Raw genomic sequence first — 27,005 nt, 5'->3', positions numbered from 1 at the left:
TGTCCTTTGCAATATCTGTATTGCTTACAATCTATTTGACAAAGCCTGAATGTTAGTAAAAGAGATTTCCCTCATGAACGTAACAAGGTACTGTTTGGCAAACAGGAAGGACATGAGATAGGCTGATCTTGAAAGGCTCTTGATTTCATTGGTGACCTATGATTTCTTTTTACTTTGAAAAAGAAGGATTTCTTTTAGACCTTCAACTTTCAGATTGTCCTTCTAACATTCTTCACAGACAGAGAGGATGAAAAGCCATCACAGCTGTGATCTACATTTTGTACAACACTGAAACATACTGCTGCTTGCAGAACATCGATTACATAAGATTGCAACCCAGAAGCAAAGAAGGATCTCTCCGATATCACTAAGTAATAATTTTATCAGGCGTTAAAGTCAGAAGTCCAACCTACCGGAAGGATGCTCAAATGATACAGACTTCTCCAGATTATCGGTGAGCATACAAACAGGAAAACAACCTTGCGTTAGCGTAGTAGGAACCTTCATGCATTCATATGCAATCAGCTCACAGCATATTATGATACGGACTGTATGACTTCACCACAGAGAACTATGATAGTTTCCAAAGGCTTCTTTTATCTTAGCCAAACCAGGATAATGTGACAGATTATATGACATATTTAGGGGAGAGGCTTCCAGCTGTAATTATGTTTACTCAGCATTTCACTTGCTTTGTATTTTTTATTCAAAGGTTCAGTATTTAGATCTGTGAAACTCTTCTATGTTTTGTTGATTTTTTTTTAATAATATTTACCCCTTTCCTCTTCCCATCCAGAAAAGTTCAGAGGTTCAATCTCCCATTACCTTTTGCTCTCTAAATTTGCTTAAGTAAATCTAGGAATGGAAGTTTTGCTTAGAACTTAAAAAACATACTAGCCGGTAGTGGATAAAAAGTTAAAGTTTGATAAACCATCATAGCATCCTTTCAAAAGCAACTTCTCTTCCTGGCCTACATTTACCCCAAACAACTCACCTTTTCCCCATTCTGGTGCCTTTGTCTTTTCTTGTGTTTGTTAATTGCTTGCCAATGGCTATGCATTCACTTTTCAGGAAAAAGGTTTTTAATCTGACATGACTAATGCATATTAAGGAAAAACCAAAGTAAAAAGTGGAAAAAACCACCATAAGGCAAGGTATGTGAAGTCAAGCATGGCCCGTATTGCTAACCCTACTAAGTTTATCTTTTGATATAACTCATCTTTGCTGCTAAAGCAAGCGAATGGGGGACTGTTGGCCATTCTGTTATAAAACTGCTAGACCTGAGGAAAGTAAGAACTTCCTTTCCATTAGATATTACAAAATTGGAAGACAAAGATACTCCACATTGTGCAAAAACGTCGTCAGAAATTTCAAAGCTTCTTTGCAAAGGGGAAATTCCCACCACATTTCATTTTGAAATCATGACAAGCATTTCATTTCAAATCAAGCTTCTGCCACCAACAGAAGCAACCACACCTCTTAGGTGCCACTCAGCTGCACTTAACAAATCTGAAAACCCCTGGACTGCTGATCTCTAGGGCAGCACACAGGATGGGAGCTTCCAGGGGTGTCAACCTATTAAAACTTAGGTAATGAACCTGAGGCTGTGTTATAGGTGGGTAGCCAAGCATACAGTTGAGCAAACTGGCAAACTTCTGATAGAAATCTGTCTGGCAGGCAACTTTTGCAGCTCTCCTTGTAGGAAAAGTTCCCAGTGTGTCCCCATATTCCCAGATCAGTATTTTCATATGAGTTGATTTTCTGCTATTAATTTCACGTTACTGAATAGAAAAAGAAACTCAATTTGGAAATTACTGAGGAATTTTAGTAAAATCGGTTACATAAATCAGGTATTGTTCGCATTTCTTTTTATCTCAAATTCCCTTGATTTTCTCTTGGGTGAATTAATTTTCATTGTAGACAACCTATTAGATTCTGTTACCTCTCACAACCCTTAGTTCATTGCTCCTATTGAGCTTGAGTTCTGAGTTAGGTCCTTTATATCGCATCCATTTCCTCGGTCTTTACCAACCAGTGCTCTTTCCCTTGCTAATCTTCCAAACTATTTCTGCTGCTTCTTGAAAACACTAACCTTCCTTACTGTTGTGAAGAAGTCTTTGGTATTCTCTAGGACAGGGACATTCACCTCCCAGTCATATGTTAGAGCAACTAGTTCAAGCAATGCTAAAAAAGTTAGGGAAGACATAGCTCTCAGCTGACTACTGTGCACTGTGCTATGTAGGACCATGGTCTGAACTGACTAGCATTACTAAAAGGCCAAGGCCACCTTAGAGTCCTCATAAACTATTTCTGGTTATCAACAGGTTGTCAGTGACAACGATGGTGTGTGCTGTCTTTACATGTTAATACTGAAATAAGGTGAGGATTACTAGAAAAGCCACAATCTCACCACATTTGAGGCAAGTTTCCTAGCTGCGTCCCAACACACCTCATACTGAATACATGTGAAACACCAAACACAGATTGCTGTCAGATATGCAGTTTTTCATGTGACACAAATTTTGAGCTGAAAATTTTACCTCATTCTTGTTGAAACCCCTTCCTACTCTGAAATATATTTCAGGCCAGATGTGCACACCTATCATTTGTCATGGATGACCTCTCAGAGGCAGCAAGATTTGCTCAAACATATGCTTCCTCAGAGGGCGCACCACATACACCACTTCTGTTTTCTGAAAATATTAACTGGAGATATTTTCAAGACTAAGTGTTACTCTAGAGATTGTACTTTCACTCAAGAAATGTCTTGGCCTTCACTCTCTGTGAAAGAAGCTGGCTGGCTATATGTATTCATAACATGTATACATCAGAGCTCAAACACCTGCAAATAAGATACTTAAGGTTTCTGGATAATCCCTTAATGAATCTGATTTCATAGGGTAAAGCTGAGCTACATTTAGTCTAACTTCCATATGCTGTCTGACAATACTACTTCAAGAGAAACTCTTCTCACACGTCTTAGATCAATGTTTGAGAAGCAGCTCCACAGGAATCCATAAGATCAGAAGAATAATTTGGTGTCACCTTGAGAGCTGTCAAGCACAAAGGACGACCAAAATAGATACAGCTCTCCCAACACATTATGGTTACCATATGTGATATAGGAACTGTATTATAATATTCCACGAGAATGTCTAATGCAGCACAAGCCACAGGAACCTTTCCCACCAATATATTATTACAACTCATTAACTAATTTTTCAGCTGCGTTTGCAACCCTTGGATGTTCTCACTCCATGAATAATCAAACCCTTGCCTTCAAGAGCATAGATATTAATTAAAGTGAATCTATAGTTCATTTGCTGAAAGTATTTGCTGTCAATGCTGTTTTTAATGCTGTTATCTAATAATAGGATTTCAAACATGGTACAGGCTTGATGAGTTAACTATATGTGGCAAAGTCTATTGCCAGGGCATGACCAGAGTGAAAGGTTTTAGGGCTATAGGCTGGAGAGGCAAAGGCCAGTTGGCAAAGGTCATGGTCACCTGGGGCTCATTAGCCTCCTAGGAAGCAGCGTGCAGCAGCAAAAAAGGAGAGAAAGGAAAAGGCAGCTCCTAAGGAAATTCAAAGGGTAGGTTTGACCTTATGTAGTAATGAAAGGTTTCTACAGATTTTTTTGTTTCATACTATACCTAGATGCAAAATCTTTAAACGGAGTCCTTATCCTGCTGCGGCTTTCTAAGAACTCAGCAGCAAAGAACACAGAGGACGTTTTCTGCACGGACAGGAAAATATATGGGATGTTACATGTTTTGGATCATTACTCTGCAATGTTACTCTTTCCAAATTGGATGGAAGAGAACACAAAGATATTTGTAGCTATGATTAAACAGATAGGGGAGGTAGCATATAGCAATCATATCTTGCAGAGGAGATTCTGTGGCTCTTCAAAGAATCAGACTGAATGGGCCCCCAAAGACTGAAGGGGCTAGTGGACTCTTAACTAGATTTGGCATGTACGCTGAGGTCTGGGGATCACTTCCTAAGAGGAGAATGGATGAAGGCATTTCCTAAGAAGAGCAGATGCAGGAATCTGCATTCTGCCTGGGCCATAGATCAGAGATTCTAATTCCCTGAAAGAATTTGATTAATTAGCAGCAACTTAGCTAGTGCGTAGCACAGGTCTGTAGCAAGCCGCATTATGCTATCGTTGAAAGCAGGAGCCTGAAAATCTCCTTACCACAATGGTTGTATTACATGCAGCATCTTGGCTGCCTGCTTCAGCTAGCTTTGTACCCGGCTGGAGGAAAGGCATGTCGTGCTTGTCATTCAACCACATTGTGCTACCAAGTAAATTACAAGGGAACACTTACTTTGATAAATGCCAGGAGGCTGGCATCTACCAGAAGCACAGCATAACTCCTGCCTAAGGTATGTTGTAAGAACTGGAAGAGGGGAGGAAAGGAGTTGTCCCCATCAAAGTCTGTGTCTTGCCTTGATATGGGATTAAAACATGGCTGAGGGGCTTCAGCCAAAAATTGTTCCCAACTGTGTCGGTGTAGATGCAGTTGTAGAAAATATCTGCAACTATTCCTGTAAAATATATTATAATATTGTTGTGACTATGATTTTATTGCAGTTCTACCTGTAATAATTACAGGAGAACTAGTGTGCAGCCTCCTTATGAAAGACAAAATGTCTTACATATACAGTCTGCACCCACCTCCACAAATATAGATCCTTCTTACTCACCCCTTTTGGAACCTAGGCTGTTTTTCTGGCTTTAAATTTACTGTCGCTAAACAAAGACTTCAGCAAAAACTCCAGTGGCCACCTCAAGTCCTCAAGCGAGTGCTTCTGCAGACACACGAAACAAGATCAGAGCCTGTCTACACAGCAAGCTGGGGGATGTAGATGAAAGACGAAAAGTAAGAACCAAAAGTTTTTATTATCGCGCTGGCAGACTAGGAAGGACCATGAATTGCCTGGGGCCCTGCCGCCAGCCCTCAGCCTATGGCAGAGACAATATAGGTGTCCGTCTGCATACTGTGATCCTGGACAGAAGGGTAGTACAGAAAGAGTCATACAATATATGTTAAATCAAAAATTAAAGACAAATTTTATTCAGGTGAGAAAACCTGATCTCTGTGTCTGACTTCAAAAACATTAAGGTTTTCTTATTTAAAGATCAGATTGTTTGAGGAACTAATTGGTCCCCCTTAGAGGACAGACTGAGAGAAAGACATTCAATCCTACAGGAAGCTTTCAAGGAACAAGGACAGCTGAAGAAAAGGATCAAGGAATACTTCTTACTGGCATGGAAAAAGAGCAAAGGTAAGTGGGGGAAGAAGGATGATCCAGAGGGCAGGTGGATCGCTGGGGAAGCTGCAGGAAATACAGAAAGCAGGATGGAGCTGTACGCGGGGATTCACAGTGTTTGGGGAAAAAAATCACCTTGCCCTATGGCACAGATACCAAACAAGGAAAAAAGCAGAAGCATCTGCAGGATCTGGCAGCCATTAACTGCCATATTTATAATACCTGATCAATGACCCATTTGATTGCAGCTGGATTGTGAAACCAGCGGCTGTTGCTGCCAGCTGAGATAAGCAGTAGTATTCGCGTGCAGACACATGGCTGAGTACTGGTGAGGTGTGCTCTGAGGCCAGTGGGCAACTGCTGGCTGTTGATAGGAAACCCGCAAAATGAGAAGTGTTGCTGCTCAGATATCATCATAGCTGGCACACAGGGAGCTCCCTTCTGTGCTGAGCAGCAGTGCAGTGGGAACCAAGACCACAGCAGAACATCAAAACATCTTGGGGAGGAGGGTATTGCTTTAAGCTCTGTGCAGTATGCTGTCAAATAGCAAACTGAAGTTTAGGAGGAATGATAAAATCCAGAATTCTTAGTTTGGGTTGATATACCTAAAGCCAGTTCCAGTTAGAGCTCCAGCTCTCCGTAGAGGTTTTCATCCTACATGCCCAACTACCTGATAAAGGAACTTAGTGTAATTCATACACTTGAATCACATGGAGACTGATTCCTAATGTTTTTAAATCCCCTCTCAAGTTGTATGCTTAACTACACTGCATGTAATTAGCATTATCAGCTCAATAGGAGTAAGAAAAGTTCCAGGTAAAGTAAGGTGCTGAACTAAACAAAATCACTGACCTAAGCAGGGAAGACAGTTGCTAGTTCAGGGCAAAAGCACTGACTGTGCAATATCAAGTGGTTTTTACACTCTGCTTTGCAAGTATTGCTGGGTACACTGCCAGCTTGGAAAGCATTACCCCACAGCAGGCTTCTCCTCAACCACATGGATCTGCCACTTGAGTCGCTGAAATAACTGACGGACATACTAGGTTGGCATTTGTCCATGTACAGGATGACAAGGGGTAATGGTGCGTACTCTACCAGTGTTTATCACAAATGCCTGCTGATGGTAGAGAAATAGCAATATACCATTGCCTTTTGGGGTTTTTTTAACTTTTTGGGGGGGGCGGTAGTGGGGAGGAGTAGGATAAGGGAGCAGGAAAGGGTAATCTATGATTTAGCTGAAAGTTCAGGATTAGGGCATGGTTTTTACTTCCCGAATAGTGTATTGAGTTGGGTAGTGGAATCAACATTATGCAATATAGAATAGATTGGAGAACTTGGGTCATTCTTCAAACCAAGGAATTTTATTGTACTTGCAATTAACTGCTGGCACAATCCCTCCCTTTTGACAGCTAAGTCCCTTACTGTGGACTGCATAAAAGGAAAGCATTAGAAAAATTACGAGTCTTCTTGCATTAACGGATGACTGAGGGAGAGAGAAATTTTTAGGAATGTTAATAATTTATGTGTGACATGAGGTGAGGAAGAACACTTTGTGTTCCATTGGTTTCTGCCTGAACAATTCTCACATTGTCATCCTGCTCCCTGCTAAAATGAATGCTAAGCATTTCTAAAGGCCAATAAACTTCATTGCATTGTTCAGGGCATTTTTGAAATCCAGTTTTTACTCACATCAGGAAGCGATGTTGTATTTCTTTCCCAGGAAAAAAATCCCAATGGTTTTCATCAAGAGAACACCTCAAATACTGTTTAGCTGCTGTTACTACAAAGCAAACAAAGCTAGGGAATGTATACTGGTGATGAATTTTGTTAATAAGTCACCAAGAAATTATAACACTATGACTGGCTGATGTGATACATCATTCATGCTGTTTCTGCAATTCTGCATTAAGAGCAACATGGAGCAGACAAGGAATGGCGAGATGCTGACAGTACTGGGTTACTAAAGGTTTATTAACTTCTTCAGCGTAAGTAAAAATGAGTGAAATATTTGGAATTAGGACTAGAAAGAGCTGTGTTGGCTTAGAATTACGATAAGCGAATTATATTTTATTGCTGGCCTTATTTTATAATTAAAGATCAATTTAAAATGCCACAGCATGAAAAACAACGCATTTGAAAGTTTCAAGTATACTTTCTATTAGCTAGCTTTCAAAAGTTTCTTGAAGAGAAGTTGGGTAAATTACATTTGCCAAAGTACCTTTTTAATAAGAGATAGTGAGAAAAGGAGGTGAAACCAATATCAATAGGAAACTTGAACTAGGTCAATAACTTTAAACTTCTGGTCAATATATCTTTGGGCTTTGAAAACTTAAGATCCTGTTCTTTTTTAGGCAATGAGCAACTTTGGCTGATGGCTCCAGTGGAAGACCTAAAAGTGTTTCAAAGTACTTTTGCTTTGAGTATTAAAAAAAAAAAAAACTTCATCTCAAGCCATTTACGGTTACAGCACAAAACCCCATATGTAGCATATGGAAAGGCTACTGTCTGCACTGGGACAAAGGCAGTGTTTAGAAGGAAACTAGCTAAGAACCTTACACCTGCACCTCAAAGGTATTTTAATGCTTAACTAGCATTGCCTCTGTCCAGGGAAAAAGAAGTTGATGTGGATTTGCCCTGTGTTAACAAAGTAATTCTTAAATCATGCTACTAAATTAATTCAATTATCTGCATGCAGGTTACAAAGGCTGTCTCCCTTGATTTCAATCGGGGGAAGAAGATGTGCAAATACTAAAGTCATTTAGTCACACCCAAACTGTACCAGGGATGGAAGCTATAATAACCTACTTGACGTAGGCTTTGTGCCTTAGTTACATATGCAGCGTTTGCTGCAACTCCCAGTTTAGATGACTTAGGCATGGATACCCAGAGCTGTAAGTAGTTCACACTGACAGAGGTGACAGGAATTTATGTAAGTACCTGCAATCCAGGATTTCTGTAAAGATGTATAGCCAGATTCATCCAATTAGCCATGTAGGTCCTGCAGATTCGATCCCCAAAGAGTTGTTCATGGCAACTGAATTTGATGTAGCTGTTCTTTAATTATCTATGGACAGGCAGGAAGAGCAAGCTAAATTTGGACATTACCTCAGAACTGACTAAGCCAGGGACTCAAGCCATTCATTGTTATTCATTCAGTTGGGAAAGTTAAATACGATACATAGTGTGCTAGATGGTGTCTAGTTGTACTTTCTCCAACAGCAATCGGATACTTGCCAATGACTTCAGTGGGTGGGGACTGGACCCTGAATCTCCATTCTCCAGCTCCAATTTCTGCAGTTGCATTTATGAGAGCTACCTACAAATGAACTATACAGGTTCTCACTGACTACTCATTTTTCCAAATAATGGAGATTATATACTTTATATCTACAATTCCAATTAATTTCCAAATGTATTGTGCCTTGCAGATGATGGGAGTTCTCTTTCCTTTACAAACAGGGTTTCAGGCATTGGAAACATCCAGAACTAGAAAAAGATATTTGTTGTAGAGCAGCTACCATTCTGGAAGCAATTGCTTCTGATAGCTGGTGCTACATAGGGCAACTACACTGCTACAAAAATCACTGCAGTTGGAAGGCCCAGTGTTCGATATTGTTGAGGGAACTTTTCACCTTCTGCATCAATTTGCTATTGTGTTACTGGTATCAATAATAGCTCAGTGACGAAAGACCTTTAAAAGCCTAGACAGATTGGCTTTCAAAAGTTATGCCAGCTAAGGTAGAAATCAATTTATAAAATGAAGTGAAAGAAGTTCTGCTTTTGGACCTTGCTATTCACTGATGCAAACAGTTGAAGTAGTCTGATGCAGAAGAAAGGAGACATGTTACACATGAAGCCACTTTTCTGCCTTCTGGCTTTTAGGGTACATAAGAGAAAAATGACTACTAGTACAGCGGCTATTACAGAAGATGTGAAACACCCTCACTGATTTATGATCTGTCAAAACATGTCAATTAAACAAAAGCATTCATTTGGAGTTCACTGTGTTTCTGCAGTTTTCTACTGTAACTGGATTTCATGTTAAGCATCCTATTTTCTATTTAGCAAAAGACCCCAAATGAAGCATTGTGATAATACTGAAATTAACACAGTGATAAAAGCAACCTTTTGGGTATTAAAAATTCTCCACAAGAAATTTCATGTGTTTTGTATTATTTTATTCTTCAGTCTGATTCCCACCCCTCTTGATGAGCTGTGCTTCTGGCCTCTGGCTGTCATATTTTTATTGAGGATGTTTCCAAACTCAATTAGAGAGTCAGCATGTAAAAAGACAACTTTTAGTTGGTTGGTTAGTCATCTTGTCTTGTCATGTGTTCTTCAGTGGATAAAACTCCACAAACTTACAGTCGTCCTGTTGCTAAAAGGAATAGGCAGTAGTCCACTGTACTTTGAAATGCTAATTCCACATTAATTTTATTTTTCAGTGCTAGTATGCTAGTAGAGCATAGACATTTTTCAAAAAAAACTTTTTATATAGGAGCAGCCGTTTTTATAAGTAGTATTTATAGCATCTATTTAAACCTATCAAAGCCCCATTCTTCCACCTGACAAGCTCGATGGATTCACACATTCTACGTGTCCTGAAAGCTGAATATATTTTGTGGCAGCCTTCTGTACAGACTGAAAATGAAAACTCCTGTTGCTGGGATCAAAGCCAGTGGAAAAAAATCTAAACAGAGAAGTATATACTTAAGAAATGGTAGCAAATCTGAGGCAGAAATATGGTCAGCAGTAGACTGAGCTTACAGTGCCCTGCAGTGCGAGCTGAGATTTGGTGTGCTTCCATTGCTGTGGTACCCTAAGGAAGGCCCTGTGGTCTTCGAAGGTAAAATAAGGTGCATCCAACAATTCAGATTAGAGCAAACACCTGCTTCTAATAAAAACCCACCTCTCTGTGCACAAAGCTTGAGTGAAGAGGCATGGGATTTACATCTTCCTGTACACCCTGAAACCTGCCTGGCACGCAACCTACACAGTGGGGCATGTGTACAGCTCGCCACTTTCCCAGATCCAGGATATTCATTCTGCCTTACCTGTGCCCTGCAACAGGATCACAAAGACCTCATGTAGTAGAATCTATAGTCATGTTTAGAAAAGCAAACCAAACTGAGTAGATTTGTCATTTGACATTTCTGACTTAAAACAGCTGACTTAAATTCAAACAGCCCCAAAAACCACTGAACAAAACCCCCCAGCCTTGGCACAATTTAGAACAAAAAAGCTGTCCTTTATCGGAAAAAGAGAGGCTTTCTCTTTGTCCAACCTACAGTGCATTAAAAAAAATCTGTTTATCACACAGTGATTATTACATCTGCAGTTTTGACCTCTTTTTTTCATTTCCAAAGCCATAAACTGGCTTGTAAGGCTGAAGTAGTTGTGTGACAGCAATTAGCTAATGAGGAATATAGCAGTTCCTAAATGTCAGTTCCTGCACCACTGTTGGAAGATCTGTATAGGTTTAAGTGAAGATGCTTGATTGAGATTGGATAGATAAATTTCTTTCAGCTCTCTTTTACTAAAATAATTTTTAAACTGAACATAGGGCAGTGAAAGTAACATATGACTCTCTTCCCACCAGAAAGCTTGTAAAACTCTTTGGGAAAAGCTGAAGTCTCATGTAGGCATGTTCTCGCCTACATGGTTCCAGGCGCATCTGCCAGTGGGATTCCAAATGGTCTTTGCTAAAATGCAGAGCAATGCATGCTGTGAACAAAGTTTTACACTAGTGGCTTATTCACCTAGTTGGTGGATCAACTGTTTAAAGAAGTCAAAAAGAGATGGTAAGGGGTATATATCTGTGCATGCCTACAGTTAGTGTTGGCAAATACCCTTCTAAGTATTTCAGATGAGACTATTTTAATTTATTTATAAACCTCACATACTCTGGAATTTTATTAGTCTGCATTCCACTCCCAGGAACAAGTTCCAAAGAGCTCCAGGAGTACAGAAAAACATAAAGGAGACTGATGGTTTGGGACTAGCTATAAAGTCATACCTCTGAATAAGGGGTGATATCCTCTGCAAGAGGAAACAGTGTCGGGTACAGGAGAGAGCTTTGCAATTAGAGGTATAATGCAGCAAAATGTACATGAGAGAAAGGTGAAGGCCTATGCAATCATTAAAACTAGATCTGAATATGAGAGATAGCAGTCACAAAGTCAGGTAGTAAAAATGAATGCTAAAAATTTAGGAAATGGCATTTGTGATCACTCTTAGGACGGAGTGAGACTGGTTCCAGGAAGAACCCAAACCTTCTGGCTATTGTCTCTCACCTCTGTGCTGAAATCCGTCTAACAATTCAAGGACAAAACCCAATGTTTTTCCTGTAACTTCAAGATATATTGGAAATAGAGAAGAAAAAAAAAATTTTCTACAGTTTCTCCTGTGCCACATTTCCATGCCTGAGTTTCTCTCTGAGACAATCTAAAATTTCCATACCTGCATTTACTTCTCAGTACAGAGTCCAAGGAGTAGAACGGTAGAATTCCTTACCTAACAAGGAAAAAATAACTAGTGTTCATTTTACTCAGCTCAAAATTTCAGGCTACAGCATTATTTTCTTTTTCACATTTGAAGAGTGGTGACAAGATCTTTTAACTGCTATTGAAAGAACAATACATAGACCCACACTCACCTTTCTTTCAGGAGTTATGTCACATTTATCTCTGAATGTCATTCTTCCATACCTTTCTACAAATGTTTCACTCTGAAACTGTCCTGAAGCCTTTAATTGCCACCTGTAAGTGAAAGAGTTTGAATTCAAGAAATCTGGATGGTAACTATTGATCTAGGACACCTGCCTTTTCAAGAGTTGTCTATAAGAAACCTGGCACTCGGCAGTATGTGGAAAGGCTGTACACATTGAAATGCCACCGAAACCTTAGTCTTCCTTTACCACCATATGGAGCAGCAGCACTGGAAAGAGGAGGAGTAGCCTTTGCTCTCTAAGAGTATGTTTGCCTGCAGAATGCTGCCTGGTTTCTGTCTACCACATGTATTAAGCACTCAGCAAATTTGGCAGGATTTATAACTTATCTTGGCATTTGGTGACTTCAAGATGAATTCATGTTAATTTGGTGTTCCTTCTGAATAGCTGCCAGATCTTGGACATGGTTTCTTTTTTTGTAGATACTTTGCAAGAGGATGCCTATATTCCATAAGCAAAAGGTAGACTAAACAAACTGAAACAAGTCTCTTATCTTGGAAATTACATGCACAGCACAGAATTCAGATCTGGTGCCCTGTTCCATGTCACAGTATGAACTGGTCTTGAATTTACTTAGCTGCAAATATGTCACATATCAATTCATCAATCACCTATCACTGGCAAGGGAGAGCAAAAGAGACCTGAACTAGGATTTGCACTGGAGAAAGAAGAAACTGCATCTAAACACCTAGGAATTAATTTGTTGGCAATAGAGTGATACTGATCTAAGCAGAGGGGAAGAAGAAAATTCCAAGGCCCTTTTTTCTGAATGTATTTGTGGGGAGAAGGACAAGAAGGAAATGTTAATTTTATTTATTTCCTCCCTTTAGTTCAGAAGACAAACAGCTGTGTTACCTATTGCTACAACCAGCTTGATAGCAGAATGCTTTGTTGGTTGGTGTGTTACTACCTTTAAGAAAACTTTACTCACTGTCTGCTATTTCAGGTCTTCTGGATCTTCTCCCTGGGCTCCAAAGAAGTAGGTTTCCTTCAGTATCTTCTACATCCCACATGATTTAAGCCCTACAATTTCATCAATAAATAAAACATTTAAAAAAATGCATCAAGCCTTCTGAAACTCGTCTCTCTGGCATTGTCTTTTTTAAGTTAGCCACACACACGCACAGATCTAAAACCAGTAAAAGCAATTGTGTTGCCTTTAATCAGAAATCTAATACTCATCTAAGTTGTGCTCTCACAGAATGCAAACAAAAGTTGCACTAATTTCTTCTCCCCGTGTGATTATATATTTTCTTAATTGTTTATACATCTGAATGCCAACAAACATGTTTATGGCTCTCTAGCCAAAATGCAGTACTATAACAGTCGGATAGCTTACCTCTTACTATAAAGTTTACCTCTAATTAGGAAACCAAGTGTGTCGTGATAAGTTCCCCCTTGTCACATGACTGGATTGGGAGAGAACTTGCTAAGCTGTCTGTTTTTCAGAAATACAATACTTTCCATTAACTTTATTTCACCTGTGTTAATGCTACTGGTGTCAAATAGCCGGCAAATGAATTAATAAGGCACAATTAACTGAGTACCTTAAAAAATACCAAGAATATTAAAGTGAGGCTAACAATAAATATCTATGAAAACTAAAAATTATATGTTCTGCCTCCATTTTCTCATCAAATTCAGAAAGAAGGCACGGAAAGAGTTGTGCTTAGACAGAGAAAAGTTTTGCAACATTTTCCATTGAAATATAAATACTATGTAAAGTCAGCCAGGCAAAAGAGAACTTATTGTATGTTATGCATTTGAAGCGATACTATTTGAAGAACTGCTGCTACTCCTAGTAAGTAAGAGTGAAACCTCATTACTTCTCTACTACTCAGTGAAGCAGTGATAAAACTTTCAATGTGATAACTGATGCACGTCCAGCTAACACATTTGTAGTTACACATCTATATATAGCAGCCTATTAGCAGTTTAACACTATTGCAATTACTATGCATCTCAATGAAGCTGTTTATTTTTAGTCTATGACTGAATAATTGGTATAGAAGTCAACGGAACCAGTTCAGACCTGACGACAGCCTGGCCCAAAATTTCTTGATCTTAGCTATTCTGGTAAGAAATCTATTCTCAGCAATAAGTAGACTGAAAAAAAAGAATCCTTACAACACATAGTGGCTATATTTAATCAAAAGCACAAATAAGGTAAGTGGACAATTATTGACAGCCCATGCCAATATTAATTTAAAAAATTGTCTCGGTTCTGCAATGCAAAGCCTCACCAAACAGTACGAGGGAAATCAGGGTAATAAGAGCATAGCAAGAGGGTGAAAAAATTCTGTTCATAAAAATGTTCAGAAGTAACTGTTTACCTCAGCGGCTCTATGTTGCTGGGAGTAGACAAACCCAGAGACCACCTCTTTAAAGGGATTTGTAGCTTGCCTTTCTTTGAATAAATGTAATTCACACTTTATCTGTCCATCTGTAGGATAATGCCCAAAGCTGATCTGTGCTTGATGTGCAAATGCTAGGTCTATCATTTGCATGCACAAGTGATATGCAGGGACCCATTTGCACTTACATATGTAGAAGATGACATTTGAAAAACTGGCTCCTAGAATCATTCCTTCTGTGAATGTTATGCAGCCATCTGTACAAAAGAAGCAACCCAATACTTTGCCATCAGCAGAGTGTTAGCCTTTCAGACATGATTAGTTGAGAGGTTTTTTTGTCCGAACTTCATTTCAACAGAAAACTGGTTTTTTGACTGATACAATTTTTCAAATAATGTTAAATACACTGTTGGTTTTCAGCTCAATCCTTCCTTTTGTCACCATTGCCAAATTTGATTGATCTGATAGATACTAAGCATGTTCATACCCTGGGACTTCAGTTTTCTCTGTGGTACTATGATTGGGATTCTCGTGACACGTCCTAGCAACTCAGCAAGAGAAGTGTGATCTCTTGAGAGACCATAGCTTATGAGAAGAAACATTACCTCGGATAACACCACAGCATTTTCAGGGAAGAAAAATCAAGGTTCTTTTTCTTATGCCACTTCCAAAAGCATTAAGAAAACCCATCAAGGAAAGAACTTTCTCTCCAGTCTATTCCAGTGAACCTGAAAATTCAAACTTGCGACGTAGTGTTGCATCGTTCTTCCAGTTGGGAACTGTTCCAGGACAAAGGTCTGTTGCAGAGAAAATGATAGTGACAAATTTTGATAAAGATTTCTTTGCATTAAGATCAATGTAAAGTTAACTGCTCAAACCACGTACAAACTGGTCAGCGTTCTGTTTTCAATGAAGTATGTTGCCACCTGATCAATGGAGTGGATGGACAAAGTACGCACTGAGAGAAGCACAAAGGGCAGGACCTCGGACGATGAGAACCACATATGGAATCCACGGGTCGTGCACTATACAAAATGCTCAGTATGCTAAATCTATCAGGGGCTACACTGTTTACACTCTGCAGTATACTCAGTTACAGATATTAAATACACATGCTAGATGTTAGATTACATCTGACTCAAATAACCTAAACGCAGATGATGGCCAATTGGAGAACCCATCAAAGAGTCATGAAAACAAGAGTGTGGCAATTTTCCAAAATCTGCTGAAACAGCATACATGCCAGGACAGGTGTTCTCTGCCTCCGCACACTGTACCAGAGAAGTTAATTAGAAAAGTGGAAGAGTGACTTCTGTTTGTCATACTAATCTGTGTAAATACTCATTCCATGTTATCCCTACTCAGTATTTCACATGAGATGGAGATCATGTGTGCACACGTACATACAAATCACAGACATGGATGGGATTTTTTCAGTGAAGAATAATCAGTTTTATATTCTTTCATTCTTCCGCTGGGGAAACGGAAAAAAAAAAAGCCTTTTATAGTTTATCTACATCTTTAGGACAAATTTTGCTCTAACTTACATAACTACTAGTATCTCTTGAACCAAACAGAAACATATCCATGAACTGGAAAAAGCAATTACTCTTCCTAAGGAAATGGTGCTTTAAGCCAACACTTTTTAGAAAGACGTGGTGCATTGGACTTTACTTGCAAAACGTCTCTGGAGAACCAAGGTCCCCAATAATGTCTTTGCTTCTTTTAGGAGGACATGTTTAAAATTTGCCATTTTTTAATCCCCCCTTTCCTTCACATCTTGCCTTGTTCTAAGCAATTTTATCCCACTTTGGTAATGCTTTAGTCTTCCATCCTACTTTCATAGTGTTTTATACACACTTTCTGATGTGCTGAATTATTGCACAGGATGCAAGACAATGACAAATCAGGACCCAGTAGATTTGGGATTTTCTTTTGTATATGTTTGAAAAATGCATTTAGGTGCCCAGTCCTCAATTAGCAGATGAAACTGGTTAGCAAGGCTTTGGTTTTGCTACCAGAAACCTTTCTAAGTCAGGTTTTAGTGAAAAAGGACATCAGGTAGGTGACAGCTTTTATGAAGCATATGTTTAAAATTATTCCTCCCTCTCCAAGCTGACATCCATTTCCATAGAAACAGAGGTGGAAATGGACCATTAGCATCCATGAGTCAATTTAAACTACCAGCGGTCAATTTCTATCACTGAAAAAAGAGCTTGAATTAATGAAAATGGGAGTTTTAAAATGACCCTTAAAAAAATCTTTTAATGTATTTTTCTGCACTTGCTAGGCTGGGTCTCTGTGGAACACAGTCACAAAGCTACTCAGAGCCAGCAGGGAAGCAGAGGAGGAGGATGAGAACTCCAGATCCCGTGCAATAGCTGGAAGTAAAAAGGAAAACAATAAGCAGATGAAACTTTGGGGCTCTAAAGCCCCAAAATTAAAATGCTAATTTAAAATTGCATAGACTTGTTTTTTAAAACAGTGACTTTTTAATATCTTTGTTTGAAAACCAAATTCTCAAGTCCCTTTAACAAATGCGACTATACTTTTCAGAAATTCACTTTCCTTGGAAAGGTACAATTACAGGAGAGAAGCAGCTATCTAGGTCATGGGCATATTTAGTTACTAATCATATATACTTTGATATGTTGTTTTACCAGTGCAGTCTACCCCCAAAGACATGAAAGAAGGAATTCCAAAGTATCTTTTCCTATGTAATTGCAGAATGCTGAGCTGTAAGAACACTAGACTTGAGGTCTCTTGAGATTATGGTTTAGCAGCATGGTACAGATACTGAACCTCACATTTCTTTTATTGTGGTGAAGCTCCATTGCCATTAATGGCATTACTCCTGCTTTCTAAGCATGAGAAGCTTCCTTTGTGGGAAATCAGGGCAATCAAAACCAGTTTTGCAGTGGCTGCTTTCAAGCCTAAGTGTGCATGGGTTGTGTTCTATTTGCACATTACATCAACCACAATATTTGACTGCCATTTTTAGTCTTGTGTCTTTGTATACAGTTAAAGTCTACATGTTCTTTCTGGAGTTTGTACCCACTGCACAAGACTTTAAAAGCATCAACTAGGAGTCTGTGCTGCAAAATCGTACTTCTATTTGAAGACAGAGCAGCAACATTTCTGCACAGCAGTTTGGATGCCTAGGGCTCAGTAGCTTCTCCTCTTTTTGGATGAGTTTCACTCTCCCCGCAGATGGTTAAAGGATGAAAATTACATGCTTAGTATTTTTTTTTTCTTTCAGGAATTCTGCCTGATTTCTACAGTGCATTGATATAAAGGTCAAATTCCATCAGCTTCTGCCAGAGAATTCTCTGAATTTTGTTCTTTTCTCCAGGACACACAATGAAGCAGTACACTTGCCTTAAAAATGTTCAACTTTGGGGGATTTGTTAATTTCTTTTCTTCCAAAAGAAGGGCTACCTTTGTAAAGTATTTGTTGATTTCTGTATTTAGCTCCATTATTTCAGTATTTAGTCTTCAGCATTGGGCTGAATCCTTTTTTTCAGTCTCCAAAGCTCTCAGAAGCGAAAAAGAACATCATGTTCCTGCGGACTGCCCAGGACACATGCTTCAGAGCTGTGCCAAGTTTGCAGCTGACCAATTGGCCTACGTTGCAAGAAGACTCATTTTCAAAATTTACAATCGTTTTTTTTAATGTGTGCCAGATAGGCCGATTCACTGTGAGACTTCTTTGATTTTATTGACGTTTAGAGCCTCATCCAGTTCCCAGTGAAGTCAATGGGTGTCTTTCCAGTCCTTATAGCAGGACTTGGATGAATCTCTAAGTGGGCAGAACTGTTTCCCGTCACCTATTTTGCCCACTGAAACATTTAGAAGATCACTGACCCCCATTCCGTAACGTTGTATAATACCCTTTATCTTGGAATTTAAAGGAATTGCATGATCTTCAAAGGTAGCTACCAAATTAAAGGTGACAACTGATAAACTAACAAATTCCCCAATGTTAGGCATCTCATGCAAATGGTAATAGTAATGGCATTATTTTCTTTGGTTTGTTCCAGAAAAAATGAGTGCCTTTTAGTGTCCTAAGTCCTGCTCCCTGAACATGGTGGCTTGTCTGGTTGAAGGAAGTGCACAAATAAGCAAGTGTTAGGCATCTAATCCGAAATACTACAGTGCGATTTCACTGGCAGAATTTTTGTAACAGTGGAAGCAGGCATAATTCAACCATAAAATGTTTTGATTAGAGTTTAATGTCTGAAACTATTTCAGACTGAACATTTCAGTTTACAGTGCATATAAACAGACTTCTGAAAATCAGCATTTGCAAAGATGAAATCATAAGCTGGAAGACTCCAAACCCAGATGACATTTGAGTCTGTAGCCAACAATCGCATCCACTCCGCAGCGTAAAATCAACAGGGCAGCAGCAATGTTCATGTATATACTTTATGTGTATGTTAGTATACAAGCACAAAAAACTTGTACATGTTCTGTACCTGTTCTGATGCCATTTTTCTGGCGTGTGCAAAAGGAAAGAAAACAAACAAACAAACAAAAAAACACTTGGACAGTTTAGTGCTTTTTGTTCCAATCACTCACCAAACTACTGGGGGGAAATGAAAGAAAATGAAGCTGCATAATGCTTCTCCACAGTTGCTAGGGCAATTCTTTTCAGCAACCTGAAGTAGCACGACATCAGTATGGTATATGTAGGGAGGGAGGAAGGAGGCAAGACAGCCTATTTGCGGAAAGAACTGGACTTTTTGATACCCTACTTTTCTCTCCCCCATCTCAGTGTCAGTCTCCATCTCTGGAGTCATTATAAGAAAGCATGCAGAAGAGACAGAAATTAAAATGATAAATTGTTCTCTATTGTCAGGCACAAAGGCATGTGACTTGTCTGAAGTGAAGGTAAATTAGGGTGACATATCAAGAGAAGTTTTTAGTAATGATGTCTACAGGAACGTGAAATGCTACACCAAAGAGCGGGAGAAACACTTACAATGGTAAGGTGCTTCAGAATAGCCCATATGGAACAATTTTAGTATGAAGAGCATGAACTAGAAGTATAATGGGTCCTTTCGATCTCCACTTTCTCCACAATCTAACATAATTGAAAGTGTCCTGTTAGAAAAACTGGTAAAAGGTACAGAATGTTTTTCTACATTTCTGATAAGAGAAGGGAAATGCTATGAAATCAGTTAAGAGAAGCCCTGAAGCTAAACCCAAGCAATTATGGAAGAAGTGATGTTAGACTGCAAGAAAGGAAGAACAGACTTTCCTCCAAAAAGCAAGCAAGGAAAGAATAAAACTCTATGTCACTGCAAACAACATTTGACAGTTTTCTCTCTAAAATAGTTTTAATTTCCAGTTGCATTGTTTTCCAAAGAAGAAACAAAGAAGTCAGTCATAGAAAGCTGACGAGATCATGCTACCTCAAAATGAGAAGGACAAAACTAGGAAAAGCAATAGCCTAAGACCCCTGGACAAGTTTCTTCCAAGGCAGCTTAGAGTTATACATGGATGCTAAACCTATTTTCTCTTTCCTTTATTCTGCCTTTGCTTTCCTTGCCCCGAACACGTCATTCCTGCCCTTACCCCACCCGGACAAAAGAAGATCACTATTATGAGAAGAAGCAAGAAATGACTTTTCATGAACCACTACATCTGGGGATCTCCAAAGTCTGGATTTTGTTACTATACCAGGAATGCAAAACATGAAAAGAACGGAAATCTGCCTCAGCTACTGGCGTTAGTCCAGTGGCTAGCTAAGGTAGCAGTCCTCTTTCCTGGTTTTTGCTAGGAAGGTTTCTTTGCTGTTTCCTGCATTTCCTTACTGAGCACTACAGTATCATCAACAGTAGTACTAAAACTATATGAGGGGCAGTATTTTAAATTAATTAGCTTCTGTATGCTGTGTTTCACCAGGTGAGTTAGGTAGTAGATCCAGAATTAATAGGCTTTACTTATTTCTTGGAAATATACATGTGGGAGAGTGGTTCTGGGCTGCACACCCAGCAAACAGAGAGCTGAGACTGTTGGAGCTAAGGAAGGCTTCATTCTTCCTTTCTGCCTACCAACTCCCATGAAAAGGGAGGCTGCATAAAAATATCCCTAGGGCACTGCACCACGGAGTGCTAGTGGTGAAGACAGAGCATTGATTTGCCACTGCAGCCACCAGGTTTGCACTTGCAGTCACACTGATGATCTTTAAATGGAAGCATGAACCTAGCTGCAGAAAATGGCCCCACAATGCAACAAGACAACCGGCTCTTCTGAAAAGCAGCCGTGACGTTTATAGACATCATGAAATCCCCTTTTTAGGAATACTTGTTAAAAAAGAGCCAAATTTCTCTCTTACCTTATTTGTAACAGCAAACTTTTGAATCCTACAACAGAAGCAGATAAATGCTCAACTAATAAATGAATGGTTATGTTTCTGAAATAATACTCAGTTCCACATGGGCTAACAACTTGCTTGGAAAGCGGCTGATAAAAATCTTAGACACAGAAGAGTTGCTAGTTCCTTGCTCAATTATTTTTACTTTCAACACTGCCTCAGATAATATTCATACATTGCCCACTGAAGAATTCCATCTCTCTTTCTCGGAGATAAGCATACCCACAGCCAAGATGTTCTCATAAAAGATTAAAATTCCTTCCCATATCAACAACAAATTAGTCATTCATTTTCACAATGTTGCACTCTGGAATCAGAAAAATATAAATTATTAACTATTCTTATACTCCACTTACAAAAGCAACAATTTTAGTTAATTGCTAATTTGAGCATGGCTTAAAAATAAATGAGAAAATGGACTGTAAACGTTAGCACTCAAGTATATAAAGTGGATTCTACCATAAACAACCATAAACAATATTAGCACTTAGCAGCGAGATTTTGGGGAATAATTCTTCGTAGGAATAACTCTTAATACAAAAAGGATTTCTGAAGACTTAGTTTTTCTACATGGTAGTATAAAAATGGATCAAGGTATTTACAATACTATTTCTGTGTTACGTATCACTTATAGCTAAGACTGTATTTTGTTCTCTACTATAGTGGAGAGTACTTTTACTGGTAGACACAGGAATATTGTTACATGCACTTGTGACTATTTAAGAAACCTGTGGGGTAACATAATGATAAAATCCAGTGAAATCTTATCCATTGACAAGGTAAATAAATATGACAAGAATATTTAACACTTTAACTTCATAACATTCCAGAAAGGGAATCCTTTAAGCAGATCTGTCTGCATCACACCCTTTTACTAGCAATGAAACCATATACATAAATAACCCAGTGGCATAAATAAATACATGCTGGTTCACCTCAGGTGAGGACTGACAAGCAGGCTTCAACAGGGCTCAACGCAAGGACGTGGGACCATGTGATTTGGTTCCTTTGTGGGACTAGATATAATAACGGTTTTCTAAGGAGTAAAATATCTTTTCACACAGGTAGGGTAGGTCCTGAAATTATAAGGAGCATTCAGTGGAATCTATTCCACTTGGAGTTATCATGCAAGGTAGTGGACATAAGTAAATAAAATATCAGTCAGAAATATTCTGGCATGACAGAGCACTGTACTTGCCTCTTAAAGCTTCAGTTCTACAAATTAAAAAATATATTCAAACATTAAAGCCATTCCAGAGAATGTTTTTTTCCTTTCTTATTCATAAGTCAAGTTCCCATTGGATTGCATTGGTTATGCATCACAGTGCCCCACCAGGATCTTGTCCAGCTCTTCTGCAGATGAGAAGGCTGTGAGAAGCACACAGGCTATGGGCAGGTGAGTTGGACAGAACAGACTGCAAGAACAGAACTTTATACTTTCTGCTCAGACTATAGTATAAACAAAGGTTAGTGAGAAGCCAGAACCATTGAATTGGCAAAGATGTAGACCTACTACCCCAGGCCTATGCTCCATGGGAACATATGGGAATAAGGAAGTTGTACACTTATTCTGCTGCTACAGATCAGGTGCAGGATAAAGTTATCCTGCAAAGTGTGAGCTCACCTGCCACAAACTAGGCTATGCAGACTCCTAGCAACTCTCTCAGCTTTGCACTGCTCTCCTCCAGTGGATTTGTGTGTTGCTTGATGCATTATAGAACAGTGCTCTACCACACTGCACCATTGAATCAAGGTCACGTGTACAGGTCAACCCCAACAGCCGTTTTCAGGGAAAACAAAGCCTCCAACAGAAACAACACTGCAATAGCTTCCAGAACTGGGCACAGGCAGTTTCTGTACTGAGCACAGAGGGAGGCATCAGTTGATGTAAGCCCTCTACCTACCCTTCACTACACAGTTCTCCAGAGTGGGCCTCTTTTTGCCATGCCTGATGCAAAGATAAGCAAAGCTGGGGCTTGCATCCCACTGATGCATGTATGCACAGGGCATAAGCCAATGAAAATTGGGGGCTATGGATCACATTTGTTGCTGTGAAGACACCCCTGAAGCAAAACTACTGAAGGGATCTGTCTTTTTACTTGGAAAAGGTAACAGAAGAGAAGTTTTCTCCTTTTTCTATGATCACACCAGCTTCCTCACCCAGCATAAGCTACCTCAAGGAGGTCTCCTTTAGCTGAGACAGCCAGGGCAACACACTGAATATCTTGCTGTGTTCATGGAGGGAGGGAGGACTCTTCAAGAAATACTGAGGCTTCAGAATGAATACTGGCATGGGAAGTGAAATCTATTTCAGAGTACCTCCAAAAATTGTCTCCTTTCAGCTTTTTCTTGCCAAGGCTCACTAAGATTCCATGCAGTGCTGATATGATATGAAATACAGCACTATGTAGGAAAAGAGCTCACCGGGCTTACTGGAATCACTTAATTCCCATTTTAGCTGTTACATTCCTGTATGGGACCCAGATACATAGATCAGGCATCCATCCAGCGTGTCCCTGTTCCCACTACAAGTGATGGAAGAAAAATCAAGTTTGTATTATATGATCACAGTCCTTACAGAGAATTGTAATGCTTTATTAAATCTCCAACTCAAAATAAGGTAGGACTCCCCACTCACTGTGAAGAATATCTGTAGATTATAAACTCCCTGACTTTTCTTTTGAATAAGGTTTTTTTTTTCAGTTCATTACTCCATCACTGAAATGCTATTCGAAGCATTCTCTGCATTATTTTGTAGACCATTAGCAACCACACACACAAAGAAAAAGAAAAAAAAAAAAGAGACACAAGCGAAACTTTCAGTGATTTAAAAGTGGGATACTGGGCTGTGAATTCACTAGGCCCTATCTTTTCCCAGCTCTCCTGAGTGTAGCACCAAGGGGCAGCACGTGCAACACAACACACACTGTTCACCCAGACCTCCCTCTGCCTCTCTCTACTGAAAGAGGAAACACTCTCCAAGGACAACTGCTTACAACTTTTTCCAGAAGTGAATATACCACACATGCCCCTATAACTCAGCTTCCATGTGGCTTATGTTAGCCACATTTTTGCTCTCCAGCTTATTCCATTTCGCTGTTACTACAAGGAACTGAGAGCCAGTTGAGGCTAGACTAAGGCACAGAACTCAGGCAAGGCATACCATAGGCTCACCCACCTTGGAGTTTCTCTGGGTGACACTTTAGTTGTGAATATCTAAATTATGTTTATTACCTAAATACCTAAACACTTCCGTGTTGAGTGCTGTACAAGCACTGAAGGAAGCCAACCTTGCAGGTAGACCAGCCCTCCCTGGACTACTGTTTTCTGTCTTCTGGCCTTCCAGAAAAAACGGATCACAGTCCTCAGGTGCTGTGGGGCAACATAAGATGGGGGATTTGCTTCCTATATTCCAGTCCCTTGGCAGTCTTGAGTTCAGTCACATACAAGAACAGCCACAGTTTCAGAACATGTCACACTGCTTTAATAGCACTTCCTCTCATCAGCTTTCCAGAAAATGTTTGCTGTACCAGCAATTCTTCTGTCCTGCCATCAGCATCTTCTGCTTCTTTTAAGACTCTCTCTCTAGAAGCACTCATGAAAGATAAACCAACTTTTTTCTGTGTGACATTCAGGACTTCTTATGTTGGCTACTGTGTCAATCCATTTCTGTACTGAGTTCAGCTATTTCTTACATCTACAGGGCTGTCACAAGATCCCTCTGAGATCTGACTTATGATATGACACAGTTGATGAATAAGTTCCTCTAGTTCCCCAAATTCCTTTACTTTAAAAGTGACGCTTCAGGAAACAAGCCAGAGGGCAGTTCTGTCCCTCAAGAAGCTGGTGACTTACCATAAGCCACAGTTGCATCACATCAAGAGATCTCTTTTCAGTAGCAAGTTGCATGAATAAACTGCACTTCATAACATAGTTTCTGCTTCAGGCAGCGGGCACAGTCAAACAAGGGCAGTGAGAGACCAAACCCTGCTCTGGACAATATAGCTCACTTCCATCATGATCTGAGGGGATCATGGTGTCTTTGCACCAGCCACTGATTTTTGTTTGCCATTCAAACCTATGCCCATAAAAAAAGAACAAAAAAACGAACACAAACCAACCCCTTACATGGGTAAAAAATACTGCTTGGCTCTGTTCTAGGTCCCTTTCCCTCTCTTGTGAAGGTTATCGGGAGACATTCCTTTTGTAAAATGCATTTTGCTTCCAAAGTCATACAGAAGTGAAATACTTGTTCTTACATGAAATGTGCAACAATGTACAAATTGGTGGGTAATGGACAGACACTACCATCCTTATCTTTGAATTACCATTCTTTTACTTAGACCCCAAAAGATTACTTTAAAACTGTGGTTTTCTCCTCCCCCCTCCTTTTTTTTGTGGTTTAACAGATAAAGTAGAATGGGAGGAGGTTTCACCACTTTTGCTGCATGTAAAAGCATTAAATTATTCTGTTATTCTGAGGCTCACTGATAGTATGAAGATGACAACTGAACACTAAGGATAGCATTTTCTTCTTCTGCTAGTAACAGAGGGCTTATTTGGTTGGGTTTTTCAGTTTAGCAAATTCCTGATGCAATTGTCTTGATATGAGTTCTTCAAGTTTTTACCTCCAATTTTTCCCCAAAATAACTTTCCTCTTTTGCCTATTTTTTATTTTTGCAAAGAAAGTAATTTCTAAACAACTATTCATTTTATACTGAAATATACTAGCTCACATGCATTTGTCAAATCCTACTTTTCATCTAATTAAAAAAGGTGTCCTAGTAGCACATACCAAATAAATATTCTCATAGAAATGTCACATGTAACATATTGACTCCACTACATTCCAAATTAAAATAAAAGCAATTCGAATTTCATAGAATCACAGAAAACTTTAGGTTGGAAATGAGCTCTGAGGGCCATCTAGTCCAGCCTCTCCAGTTTGCTTCAAGCAGGGCTAGCTTCAAAGTTAAATCATGGATCTAACTAACAGTTAGCTGGAGCACCCCACCTATGGAAGACAGGCTGAGAGAGCTGGGGTTGTCCAGCCCAGAGAAGAGAAGGCTCCGGGGAGACCTTATAGCAGCCTTCCAGTACCTAAAGGGGGCCTACAGGAAAGATGGGCAGGGACTCTTTATCAGGGACAATAGGATGAGGGGTAACAGTTTCAAACTGAAGGAGGAGAAATTTAGATTAGATATCAGGAGAAAATTCTTTATTGTGAGGGTGGTGAGACACTGGAACAGGTTGCCCAGGGAAGCTGTGGATGCCCCATCCCTGGAGGTGTTCAAGGCCAGGTTAGATGGGGCTTTGAGCAACTTGGTCTAGTGGGAGGTGTCCCTGCCCATGGCAAGGGGGTTTGAACTAGGTGTTCTTTAAGGTCCCTTCCAACTCTAACCATTCTATGATTCTATGTAAACAAAAAAAGACTTCCAAACACTAACTGCTCATATAATAGCTTGTTTTACATTGACATTCATTTAATAGTTTCGCAACATTTTTATTAGACAACATAATTTCCTGTAGCAGCTACATTATTGCCATAAAATGCCACAAACACTCTACTCAGATGACAGGCGCAGTTAATGATCAATTAATTACATGTGCATATGTGTTGGTATACACGTGCACCGAGGAGATCCACGATGAATCATCCTGTCCTATAGCTGCAAGGTGGAACTGGCACTGTTAGTTCCACTTGCTGTTCCTGCCAAGGAAGAGGAGTAGGTAGGAATAACAAAGGCCACTTGCTGCCATGTATTTCCCCTTGAAAAAGTGAGATGCAAATATTCTCAGCCTTCTCAGCTAACTGAGATTTAAGGAAGCCTGACTTGCAAAGCTGCAGCACACAGCATGTACATTATCATTTCGGGCTTGCTAGAATGACAGCTGTCATGTTGTGTCACAGTATTTGCAACAAACCAGTGGAAGCCTTGTTGCTGCGCCGTCAGGTAGCCACAGACTATCATGATACAGCTAATTAATCATACTGCAAATTTGTCTCAAAGTTTAAAAAAATTATAGCTCTGGCCCATCAGATTAAACAGCAAAGATTCATTCATTTATTGCTGCAATAAAAAAGAACTACTTTCCTAGCCCAAGCAGCAAAAGAAAACAGAATATACTTTTCTTCTTGCCCTGAACTCCTACTAACTTCACAGGATGAGCCCTAATTTTATATTTGCTTCCTAGTACTGTAATTGTTAGAGATGTCACTCAAGATGTATTTTATGTAGGAGCAACAGCACATGTTCCTGC

The 27,005-nt window shown here is 39.5% G+C and overlaps 1 long non-coding RNA gene across 2 annotated transcripts in view; it reads right to left on the bottom strand.

Annotated features, from left to right (window-relative positions):
- The window catches only part of LOC128902188 (uncharacterized), a 60,373-nt gene extending 45,305 nt beyond the window's left edge, over nt 1–15,068 (bottom strand). Inside the window, exons 1-4 of one of the 2 annotated variants that reach the window (XR_008463675.1) lie at nt 14,968–15,068; nt 12,940–13,031; nt 11,937–12,039; nt 7,977–8,345 (exon numbers count right to left, since the gene is read on the bottom strand). This is a non-coding gene — a long non-coding RNA (uncharacterized LOC128902188). Of the gene's footprint in view, nt 1–7,976; nt 8,346–11,936; nt 12,040–12,939; nt 13,032–14,967 lie in introns of those variants that run through there. The other variant, XR_008463676.1, reaches the window with a different exon arrangement.
- Between the last annotated feature and the right edge of the window lie 11,937 nt (nt 15,069–27,005).

Source organism: Rissa tridactyla, chromosome Z, assembly GCF_028500815.1.
Source record: "Rissa tridactyla isolate bRisTri1 chromosome Z, bRisTri1.patW.cur.20221130, whole genome shotgun sequence".
In the NCBI taxonomy this organism is placed as follows: Eukaryota; Metazoa; Chordata; class Aves; order Charadriiformes; family Laridae; genus Rissa; species Rissa tridactyla.
This window is presented reverse-complemented; position numbering and strand designations above follow the sequence as displayed.